Source organism: Mauremys reevesii, linkage group 1, assembly GCF_016161935.1.
Source record: "Mauremys reevesii isolate NIE-2019 linkage group 1, ASM1616193v1, whole genome shotgun sequence".
NCBI lineage: Eukaryota > Metazoa > Chordata > Testudines > Geoemydidae > Mauremys > Mauremys reevesii.
Window position 1 is genome coordinate 144,327,581 of NC_052623.1, and position 12,566 is coordinate 144,340,146.

A 12,566-nucleotide genomic window follows, 5' to 3' on the forward strand; every position below is an offset into this window, starting at 1 on the left:
CATCATCCCTACAACTGGTGTAACTGCGTGTAGACAAACTCTGACTTAAGCTGAATTGATACATGCCAGTTGTAAATTTATTGAAGTGTGTCCACATGGGTTTAATTAAACTGATTTAAAACCAATTTCAGCTAAACTGTTGCAATAGTTGCATGCAGAGCAGCCCTAAATTATGCCTGTGTAAATCTGAAGTGAATGAGAGCAGAATTTGGTTCATTTTAATGGCCACTTAGCTGGTAGAAATACTTGTCTGGGGCATTTATTTGTCTGACTGGTCATTTAATTAATTACAGAAAGACCTCAACATTGGGGTGGTTTATTTTTATAATGAGGAGTTGAAATAAAATTAAATCTTTCCTTGAGTCCTTCTCCAAAGTGTGGTGTTGTAAGAGCAATACCATCATGCCAAACTGTAAAGTTTTTTGGTTGAATATAATGAGAGGTTATATTATTTTTTATTTCAAAGTAAGGAACTTTTCTCACTGGCTGGTTGGCAGATCAAACCCATTGCTTTTACCTGAATCACTAGATAGCCTTTAAAGTTAGGTTAAAATTGGTTTCCCAAGTAAATTATATGTAATTGAAATATCAAACTTTTTTTTTAAACTATATGCATCCATTAGATTTAGTGACGCTACTTGGCACAGACTTTTAGCATATTTTCTATCTAACATGGAGATGGTCTAGAATAAAACCTCTCAATTATATGGAAGTACCAAAAAGCCTTCATTACCTTGGAAATGCCAGATGAGAATGGGTCGTACAAAACAGATAAGAATGGGTTGTGTAAAACTTTTGGGCTTTCACTTTTGCAATTATTTTTTTCCATTGAAAAGCTGGGAAATATCATACATTGCAAAGCTTTGTCCAACGTCCTCAAATAGCTTTAACAGACGACAAGTTAGCAAATATTTCTATTTTATAAATGTTTCCATTATTTTTTAAGGAAAGGGCACAGAAAAGAGAAAAAACAGTGTACAAAGTTACACAATTAAAACCGAGATCATCAGTGACAAGTACTTCACAGTAAAACAGTCATTACAAAGAGGTGCCGTGGGCAGGATTTTAGCTACAAAATGTTACATGTGGTGGGTATTACACTGACACTACAAAGAGATTAGAAGGCAAAATATGCTGATTTTTGAGCTGCACAACCGTGACATCATCACTTTAAGCAAATCTCTTTTAGTTGCTGGTCCAGCTTGTGAAGTTATTTCTCATATTCTTCTCCCTCCTCTTCTCTTTTTCAGGTGCTCTTTTGTTTGTCTCCCAGGAGGACACATTTAATTAGCGTGTTTATTGCTCCCTCAATGGATTAAATATGTGTTTCTCACTGAATAAAAAGCAGGTTGGGAAAGTTTTTAAACAGGGTTTACATGTCAGAGTGATTGCTGTGGGATGGGCATGTCAATATCTGGACTGTTGCTACCACATGAGCTACTAAAGAATAACGAGGACAAGCAGATAGAAAATAATGTGTAGAATATTTGATAGAGACCTATTATAATTTGCTCCTTGGATCCCCAGGAATTGAGAGGTTGGTGGTTATGCTGGGGCTTTCTCCCAGAAACTCAACTGGGGAAAGAAGTTTTCCCTTGTAATCTGGTGCCCAGAGCGGCCTCATGCCCCCAAGCTGCCCAGGAGTTGCTCTGAATCAATATGCCCCTGACCATCCCCCTCTCAGCCAATGCTACCCACTTTGGAGGCTGTGCTGGGGTTCTAGCAGGGGGAGGGGGGAACTGCAGGCTTCAGGTGGGTGTTCCAGCATCAAGGGTCACCCTGGGTCTGGCCAGCTTCTGGGCTGAATCAGACAGAATGGGAGCTTTGCAACTGACTTAGCAGAAACCAGATTGGGCCCTAAATTAAAACTACTTTACTGATTGTCCACTTGTGATTAGAAAGCAGGAATGCCGTGCTACCACAGAGCAGTCGTGCATGGACAGCTAACCTGACAATTCCTGCTCCCTGGGCTAGAACATGTAGGGTGACCAGATGTCCCGATTTTATAGGGACAGTCCCAATTTTTGGGTCTTTTTCTTATATAGGCTCCTATTACCCCTCAACCCCCATCCCAATTTTTCACATTTGGTGTCTGGTCACCCTAAGAACATATGGCACTATTCAGTCCTGTTACTGGGCTGGGCTTCTCCCCAGTTCCAAAGTACAGTGCTGCCACATACCCAGTCTTGTTCAAGGAGGTTTGTTGTCTTCAAACCAGCAAGTAAACAGAGTGAAAACTGTCTTTTAACTTAATTCTGTTCCCTCAGGGTTCAGGGCCACCCCTCCTAGGTGTCTCTGTCACTCCTGCTCCTGGCAGCTTCCCAGTTTTAGTCAGCTTGGCTGCTTCCCTGAGCATCTGGCCCGTTGCTCCAGGGACCCATCACCAGCATTTGCTCCCTTCCACTGTGGCTCTCTCCCACAGCTGCCCACTTGCAGGTCTTTATGGCCCAGGTACAGCCCAGCCCTCTCTAATAGCTTGGTTGGACTCACCTGCTCTGGTCCGGGGTGCTGGCCTCAGTCTGTCACTGGGGCCCAGCTACCCTTGACAAGCCCCTAGTAGCTTGCTAAAGTACAGCATCAGTTGGCTTTAGGATGCACATATGATCCACAATGCTGGGGTGGCCTATGTGATGAGGTTACTTCCAATTTAACCTCCTATTGCTTTTATATGGACAGAAAAGAGAGGGCAAGGAACACCCAATGCCCTGAGACCACAGAGGAAAGAACACAAATGATGGTTTCCTCTATCAAAACAGTGATTCGGGTAGTGCTAACAATCACGCCAGAATCAGGTAGTGCTAACAATATTTACAGAGTGCAATGGACACTGCAGAGGTCTCTCTCAGATCAAGATGTGTTTAATACCAGATGGTTAGAATTAAATCCTCTCCAGCTCCCCTAATTCAAATCATTCCAGCACTCCCTAAGCCACAGAATTTTTCCTTCTTCAGAAAAATGAGGCAGTGGCATAATGCAATGTTATTAAACAGACTGAATCTGTTACCATGATCCGAATCACAACTGCTGACGTGGAAATGGAAGTTTTTAAGAATTCCTGGAGTTACATACATCATCATCATCTTCACGTTGTTCTTCAAATCCATAACAAAAGCTTAGTTGCCCTGGGAGTGAGTAGTGAAGGGAGAATGCATAGCTATGCCGTACATATTTAATTTACAAACACACATGCAGGTTTGAATAATTTTAGGCAGTGATGTCACTGGTAAGGAAATAGAACATAATTTTATAGACTGGGTGAAACCCAGCTGAAATGAACAGTGGAGAAGCTTGTGAGGAAGAATGAATGATATGCAAGGCAATCCTCACAAGTAAAGAGTTTTTTTTTGATGATGCATGACTAAATAAGATTAGGCTTGATTGTGGCAAAGGCACTCATGATGTGCATTGTATACAGGGCCAGCCTGCATGGGTTCGTTGCCAAGTGCATGGCTAGCAATCCTCACTGATAGTTTGACAAGCACAAACCAGAGATTAGAAACAGTTTGTATGGATAATTGGGTCAGAGACTTGGTCCTGGAGGCTCGGCTCACCTGGAAGGTAGCCAGACATTGTCCCTCCGCACAGGGAGCAGACAGTCACTATCTCCCACAATTGGGGGAAAGAATAATTTTTGCTTAATGTTTACTTTCTGTTTTTGACTGTGACAGATACAGCACTTTCCTGCAATATCCTTAACAGACCATATGATATTAAATGCATGTATTATTGTGGGCTGGGATTGTATGTAACCTCTCTAGGAGGGAAATGTGACAGATGTGAGACCTGGAAGTTCAGAAGGCTATATTGACACCGAGCTAGTCAAATATGGACTTTGGGGACAGTAAGTGTTAAGTGGATTTCCTGGGGAATCCCTAGAGAGAAGTTAATGCAAATTCCCCAACTGCTGTTATGCAAAAACCCAGCCTTTTGAAGTTATGCACAAGGCAGTGGAAGGGTGACCACCTCACTCCTGGTGTGATCCAGATGGGAAATTTGCACAGGCTCACCCTGCTTGCAGAGGTGAATCAAACCTATTTTTCTTCAGTAGGACCCAGATCAGTTCCTGAGAAATTACTGTCACAGCTCAGGGCAACTGCACCTGTATCTCCCCCTCAGTGGCTCAACTCAGGCTTTCAGCTTTCTAGGCTGTAGACCCACCCCTCTCTCCTTTTTGACTCAGGTATTTCCAGGCTGAACAGTACCCTGCATTGACTGTGTTGTTCCCAGCAAAAGATATGTGCCTCAAAAAGCCTGCTTGCTTCTCCCCTCGGAAATGGTTCACAGTGTAATTACCAACCATTATAAATTACCACACAGCACTTCCTATGCAAGCCTATTGCATTCCTTACCTCAAAGTACTACAGTGAAAACATACTAAAAACATGCTAATAAGCTTACAAGATACCACCCCAACTGTCTCCAACATGGGCTTTGGCAGGTGAGTCCTTCAAAACCCCCAGAGGGGTCTTTTTTGCGTCACAAGTTCATAACAGCCTTAGCTCAGAACTAGCACCCAGTCTTATGGGCCTCAGTAAGAACATAGGAGCATCCATACTTGGTCAGACCAATGGACCATCTAGCCCAGGATTCCTGTCTTCTGACAGTAGCCAGTGCCAGGTGCTTCAGAGGAAATGAAGAGAACAGGGCAATATTGAGTAAGTCATCCTCTGTCACCCAGTCCCAGCTTCTGGCAGGTGGAATTTAGGACCAGCTGGAGCATGGGGCTGCATCCCCGACCATCTTGGCATATAGCTATTGATGGACCTAACCTCCATTAACTTATCTCATTCTGTTTTAAATCCAGTTTTACTTTTGGCCTTCACAACATCCCTTGGCAATGACCTGCTTTGCCGACCTGATCAATTTTAGCTGTTTTGGGTTACAATTCACTTTAGTCTTGAACCCACGGGTAATGAAATGTTGCCACCCATATTGTATGACTGCAGCACAGCAGAACTGTACTTAATATGCCCTAATTGAGGGGGTCTCCTTAATTTACCTCACTTTCTGAGCAGAGTAGAGCTGCCAAATCCAAGTGAAAGGGGTGAGGGCAGATGTTTCTGTCTGGTGGTGTGAACTCTGATTAAAGAGTCCTAGATACCATTGGCCCCTTGAAGAGTCCTTGTTTCTGTTCAGTGATCGCTAGAGCTGTAGTCACCGATGAGCAGGTCTGGGGGGCTGGACCATGGACCTGGCATAGGGACAATGTGGCAGCAAAAGGCAACACAGAGGGGGCAGCAGCAGTGAGGTGCCCACTATCCAGTGAAATCACTAAGCTCTGGGCCAAGTGGTGGAACCTCAGAACACAGCACTGCAGCTTGCGGCAAAGGCAGCAGCAACAGCGGCAGAGATAACAAAAGCAGCAAGCTGTGGTGAGCAGCAGAGGCATTGCTTGCCCCCTTTCTTCCCCCCATTTAGGGGTGGGAGGTGAACCCACATGGATGCATGCCTGGATTCTGGGACTTTGCTGACTTGGGAAAAGCAACTGTGAGTGGTGTGCAGCAGAGGGAAAGGTGAGTGGAGGAACATTCATTCGTCAGACTTTCGCTCCATGAGGTGGGAAATTGAGGCAAGGGACTACTGCCCAAGATACCATGGGGTGAGTGTTTATGATTTGCATACTTTTGAATCATTGTTGAGATGTTTTCCCACATTAATGTGGTGTTCCCTGCCCCTTTTTATACACAAACTCAGTGCTTGTGCCTCTTAGAGACACCTACGGGTAGTGTTTAGTTTTCCCAGATTTCTGAGTGGAGATAGGGGGCTTGAACCAGTTTGGTTTTGTATTGTTAAAAGGAACCCCTAGACCTGGGCCTTTCTTCTGCTGACACCACCTGGAAGTAGGGTTACATTAGGAATCCTTATCAAATGTGAGATGCATTATTTATCTCCCTGCTCTCACTATTCTCCCCTAGCTCTTGTCCCAGGCAAATATTGCCTTGCTAATCAAGAGCAACAATTCACTTAAACCAGTTCAAAGGGCTGTGTAGTCACTTATTTAAGCCTAAACAGCCTTATTTTGGATTAGCTCAAGTTGGTTAGGAATTGACTTAAACTAAATCAAATGAATCACTCTTAAACTGAAACAAATATGACCACTGGTTTAACCACATGGGTTTAAAATCACACCCTAAGGGTATATCTACACTTAAAACGCTATCACCACTGTAGCGCTTCAGTGTAGACATTACCTATGCCAATGGGAGTAGTTCTCCTGTCAGCACAAGTAATCCACCTCTCCAAGAGACAGAAGCTAGGTCAATGGAAGAATTCTTCCATCGACCTAGCGCTGTCTACACGAGGACTTGTGTCAGTTTAACTGTGCCATTCAGGAATGTGGATTTTTCACAACGCCTGAGCAACGTCATTGTGACAACCTAATTTTCTAGTACAGACCAGGCCTAAGTTAAACCATTGCAGGCAAGGCCTAACAGTGCAAAGTGTGTCTTCCTGCTGCTGTGCAGTTGCTGGGCAATGTTTCAATTTTGCCAAAGCAGGGCAAAGGCCACTGCTTTTGTTAGGCCTTTCCTCACACCACAGGGACAAAATGGCAGACAAGCAGGGGAAAGCAAAGGGCAGAATGCCCTGCTAACAGTGCAAGCTCACTGTGAAAGCAAGGCCATACTCAAAATACCCGAAAACTAACTAGCTTTCATTAGCTGTTAAGGCTGCCTGGTCTGCTCCTGAGTCTGCAGCTGACCCATCTTCTGAGAGCTCCTGTTCACCTTCAGCAGAGCACATTGACTTGCTCTCCATTAAACTGACGGCTGTTGAACTCTCTGGACCCCCTCCAGCCTCTTCAAAATACCACACAGTTGGATTTGGCCTGGATTCCCTCTTAAGTATTAATAATCCTTTTGTCAGCAAGAAAGTGGGTTGGTATTCTTCAGCAGGACGCCATGCCCTTTCCAGACATTTCAGAGCCTTCTGTGAGAAGTCAGTTAGGTCTAATTCCTCCCTTTCCTCATCCTATTCACCCCATGGGACAGAGAGACAGCACAGAGCCCGTCTGCTGGTTTTATGATGTTCCAAGAACCCCTGATGCAGGTGGTAATCATCAGCAACTATTGCTACTGGGGGTTTTGCCCCCTTCTTGCCCCTGCAGTATGAGAGAGGTGGAGCTAGATGAAGATTTCAGCCAAATGGAGGTACTGTACAACAGTGAAAAGCTGATGTAAGGAAGATCAGAATCAAGCCCAATGTGTCTGCCTCAGATAGCTTACAGACTAAATTAAGGCTTGACATCACAAGGAATGGTATCATTAGTCTAGTAGGGAGGAAGAGAGAGCACAGGAGACAACAATAAGATCATGCAGTCGCTTTGGCTGGTACTGAGAGCATTTTGACACTCAAGCAATTTTTCTTGATGATACTGTTACTAAAGTGGGGAAGACCATGGTTTTTCAACCATTGAGCCTCACAGCCTGTGAAATCTAGATCTCCCTCACCTCTTAGTAACAGGAATAAAAATTAACAAAATTATGTTTCCTCTGATCAGGTCTTTAATCTGCACAATGGAAAGTAAGGAAATAATTTTGTACTTTCAATCTATGTCACTATTAGTGGAGTTTCACTGCATCTTAGTTCATCGTAAGGGGGTTCTACTGAGTAAGCTAAATCAAACATTGTAGAGAAAGATTACAACAAGTTTGTTCTCCCCCACATCACAGCACCACAAAGAAACCCTGTGTCTTTTCTAGGGATGGGTAATTACATCTTCTTGTGAACAAAAAAGGAAACATTAAGATCCAGCTATAGCCCTGCAAATCTGGGGATATCCACTTTATATTCCCGGACCATGTTTTCGGATTGGATGCAGATACAAAATTTGTATCCACACAGGACTCTAGATCCAGCAGGTGGCTTGAAATGACCATTTCTGTGGCTTTCCTCTGCTCCATTCTTCTACCAAATAGCAATATTTGAAAAGTAGTAGTTGAAGGATTTAAACAGATCTTGTATCCTAGACCTGAACCTTATGTTAGTGGGTAGTGGCAGTGGTTGTGAAATTGACAATGGAAAGGTACAGACAGAAATGAAATATTTATGCCACTCGCTGCCTATCCTCCCAGAATGTGTCAGTCTGCCTTTGACTAAGATAAGGTGCAATATCTGTTCAACATTTGATACAACATCTTTCAGGGGTTTATATTATGCATTTTCAGGGGAATGGAGTAGCTCTTAATTTGAGTTAGTTCTTTCCCCACATCATTCAAGAAATACCTGCATGCTCAGAGTTTCCTAATATTGGGGCCTAACCTTAGTCTGTTGATTTCATTGGCGCTACATTGATTTATGCCAGCTGAGGATCTGGTCTAGTATCTTTTAGAACTGTATAGAGTAACTTGGGTAGATGGAGGTCAGTGGCTCCTTTCTGGGGAAGTGAACAGCATGGAATCTTAAAGGGGCTGCAACACCTGGACTGGCATTTGGAATTTGGAGTCCCTGGAATTTGGAGTTATCTGATGTGACTTCCTTTTACTCTTTTCCTCCCTCCCAATGGTAAAGCTCCCCAACTTCTCCCCCAACCCTCCTTTTCTGTTTGGAATAGGTTTGTCTTGCCATCTTTCTTGGGGTTTTATACTGCCACCCATCACTGGAGTATCTGAGCTCCTTCCACATAAAATCAATTGCTACAGTGAAGTCCTTAGTGTCTCTGGTACTTCTCCTTTTCACGGTCAAACATCTGCATGGAATAGAGGTTTTGGTTTAGGTTTTTTTTAAAAAAAATATTAATTTCCTCCTTTTTTTGATTGGTTGAGGTTTACAGGTAGAAAGGGATGGCAGTATAGTGAGTGTCATTCCTAATATCGAAAGGCTTTTTCAAAGAGGAAAGTTTTGCTGCATTTCCTAAAGCTGGTCAGACAGTGATGATAGAATCACAGAATTGTATAACTGGAAGGGACCTCGAAAGGACATCTAGTCAGTCCCCTGTACTCATGGCAGGACTAAGTATTATCTAGACCAGGCCTGCACAACTCATAAAGCGGTGAGGGCCATATTACTCCAAAGAAAACAGCTGAGGCCTAAACCCCCTGACCCCCACCAAAACACCACCTCCCAGCACTGCGCAGCCCCCCTGAAACACACCCCCAGCCCCAGCGCCACCCGCTCCATGGAAACAAACCCTCCTTCCCCAGCGCCGCCCCACCGAAACAGCGGTATTGAACCTTGGTAATATGTTATAGCGGGCCCCTAAGGTATAATTAAGGTAAAAGAAAAATGTCTTTTTGCTAGAAGAAGAATAAGATCTTCCCCCAACTTTGTAATCAGTTGCCCTGTTGAATGAATGAGGTGTGAATGAGGAAGGCATGGAAGGCAGGCACCTCCAAACAGCTGCCTGGATGGGGATGGGAGCCAGACCAAGGACAATCAAGCTTGTCAAGTGGGCTGACTAGAGAAAAGCAGACATACCGATGGACTAGGGGGTTAGACACAAGTACCTTCCTTTGGGAACACCCTCTTTGCAGCATTGGGACAACCCCCAACCCAGAGAAAAGCAGCAAAAAGGACCAATTTTTATGAGGGACAGGATCAATAGAACAGGTCAGCCACCGACTCGCAACTCAGCTCCTCACCCCCCCCCCGCAAGTATAAATCCCCCCGCCACTGCCTGCCCAGCTCATCATCTCCCCCACCCCCCGGCTTGCCTACTCACCCCCCGCTCGCCTCCTCAGCCCCCCTCCCCTGCCGCCAGCTCACCTGCCCCCCCGCCACTGCCTGCCCGCTCGCTCACTTCCTCAGCCACCGGCTCACCTGCCTCCCTGCCACTGCCTGCCTGCTCGCCTCCTCAGCCCCCCACCCTCCCGGCTCGCCTACTCACCCCCTGCCACCCGCTCAGCTCCTCAGCCCCACCCACCTCCACTGCCACCGCCACCACCGGCTCACCTGCCTGTCTGCTGCCAGCTCGAATGCTCCCCCCACTGCTAGCTCACCTGCCTGCCCGCTGCTCGCCTCTTACCTTCTGCCACTGCCCCTGCCCCCTGCCGCTGGCTCACCCTCACTCCTCCGCCTGCCACTGGCCTTTTCAACACCCCGCCCACCTGCCAGCCGGCCAGCTAGCCAGCTAGCTAACCAGCTGTTGGCTTGCCCCACCCTGCCGCTTGCCTACTTACCCCCTGCAGGCCACACAGTGAGCCCACGTGGGCCACGTGAGGCCCGCGGGCCATATGTTGTGCAGGCCTGATCTAGACCATCTCTGACAGCTTTTTGTCTAACCTGCTTTTAAAAATCTCCAATGATGGAGATTCCACAACCTCCCTAGGCAATTTATTCCAGTGCTTAACCACCCTGACAGTTAGGAACTTTTTCCCAATGTCCAACCTAACCTGCCCCATTGCTTCTTGTCCCATCCTCAGAGGTTAATAAGAACAATTTTTCTCTCTCCTCCTTGTAACAACCTTTTATGTACTTGAAAACTGTTATCATGACCCCTCTCAGTCTTCTCTTCTCCAGACTAAACAAATCTAATTTTCTCAATCTTCCCTCATAGGTCATGTTTTCTAGACCTTTAATCTTTTTTGTTACTCTTCTCTGGACTCTCTCCAATTTGTCCACATCTTTCCTGAAATGTGGCACCCAGAACTGGACACAATACTCCAGTTGAGGCCTAATCAGCATAGAGTAGAGCAGAAGAATTACTTCTTGTGTCTCCTGCTAATACATCCCAGAACGATGTTTGCTTTTTTTGCAACAGTGTTACACCATTGACTCATATTTAGCTTGTGATCCACTTTGACCCCCAGATCCCTTTCTGCAGTACTCCTTCCTAGACAGTCATTTCCCATTTTGTATGTGTACACTTGATTGTTCTTTCCTAAGTGGAGAGTACTTTGAATTTCATCCTTATTGAATTTCATCCTATTTTCTTCAGGCCAGTTCTCCAGTTTGTCCAGATCATTGTGAATTGTAATAGTATCTTCCAAAGCACTCACAACCCATCCCAGCTTGATATCACCAACAAACTTTATAAGTGTACTCTCAGTGCTATTATCTAAATCATTGATGAAAATATTGAACAGAACTGGACCCAGGACTGATCCCTGCAGGACCCCACTTGATATGCCCTTCCAGCTTGATTGTGAACCACTGATAACTACTCTGTGGGAATGGTTTTCCAACCATTTATGCACCCACCTTAAAATAGCTCCATGTAGGCTACATTTCCCTAGTTTGTTTATGAGATGATCATGCAAGACAATATCAAAAGCCTTACTAGGGTCAAGATATACCACATCTATTGCTTCCTCCTTATCCACAAGGCTTGTTATACTGTCAAAGAAAGCTTGACAAATCTATGCTGACTGTTACTTATCACCTTATTATCTTGTAGGTGTCTGCAAATGAATTGATTATTTGCTCCATTATCTTTCTGGGTACTGAAATTAAGCTGACTGGTCTGTAATTTCCCGGTTTGTCCTTCTTCTTTTTTATAGATTTGCCCTCTTCCAATCCTCTGGAATCTCTCCTGTCTTCCTTGACTTTCCAAAGATAATCAATAATGGCTCAGCTATCTCCTCAGTCAGCTCCTTGAGTATTCTAGGATGTATTTTATCAGGCCCTGGCAACTTGAAGACCTCTAACTTGTCTAGGTAATTTTTAACTTGTTCTTTCCCTATTTTAGCCTCAGATCCTACGTGATTTTCACTGATGTTCACTATGTTAGACATCCAATAGCTACTAAACTTTTTGGTGCTTGATGCTATCTGGTCCTCCAAGTATAGCAGTCAAACAGGGGCCTGAGTCTTCATACCACTTTGCCAAAGTGGGGGCTTCTGTGGAAGGTGAACACAATGTGTTGGCCAGTTCTTTGAAGCATTTCCCCTTTCTGACAAGCATCATTTCAGTCTTGCCTGGGTTCAGCTTGAGACAGCTGCTATTCTTCCAAGAATTGATTTTTTTGGTCATTTGGCTCTAATGGCTTAAGCGGGACATGGTTACTTGTATGAAACCTCTGCACTAGGGTAAATTTTACCTCAGAGGAAATAATCTCTTTTTAAGCCTTTCTTCCTAAAATATAATATGTGGAAATGGTAGGATTCATATTCAGTTTTTTTCATATTCATATTTTCCTTTGATTTTTTTTCCTCTTCCTTTTTGACACTCCCCTCCCAATATATATTTTCCCTGAAATGCTGTGTGTGAATTTGTGCATTGAATTACGATGTTAGTATAGGCCCCAAATCAGGAAAGCTCTCGAGCATGCGCTTAACATTAAGCATGTGCTTAAGTCCTACTGATGTGCTTAAATGCTTTCCTGAAGAGGGAGACTTTCCTGAATTGGGGTCTTAAATAGGACAAACCTGGTTTGCATACTGAGATTTGGTGCTTTTGAGACACCACAGTTGCCCTGTTTTGAAAATTTGCCCAGCATGTCAGTAATTTGAAAAGGTACAGAACAAAGGGATGAATGTATGTCTATTGCCTCTGTTCACAAGAAGAGTGATTGAAAATTCATTGCCTAACATCATTGCTGTTTAAAGAGCTACTCCCTGGGGATATCTCAGCTTCGGCATTTTTGCTGAGATCAATATATAAGAATGCATGTTTAAGAATTCATGGCTACA

The 12,566-nt window shown here is 44.4% G+C and overlaps 1 protein-coding gene across 1 annotated transcript in view; it reads right to left on the minus strand.

Moving 5' to 3' along the window:
- The window catches only part of SMPX (small muscle protein X-linked), a 96,092-nt gene that overhangs the window by 17,006 nt on the left and 66,520 nt on the right, over positions 1 to 12,566 (minus strand). The gene's annotated exons all lie outside the window — the stretch shown is intronic.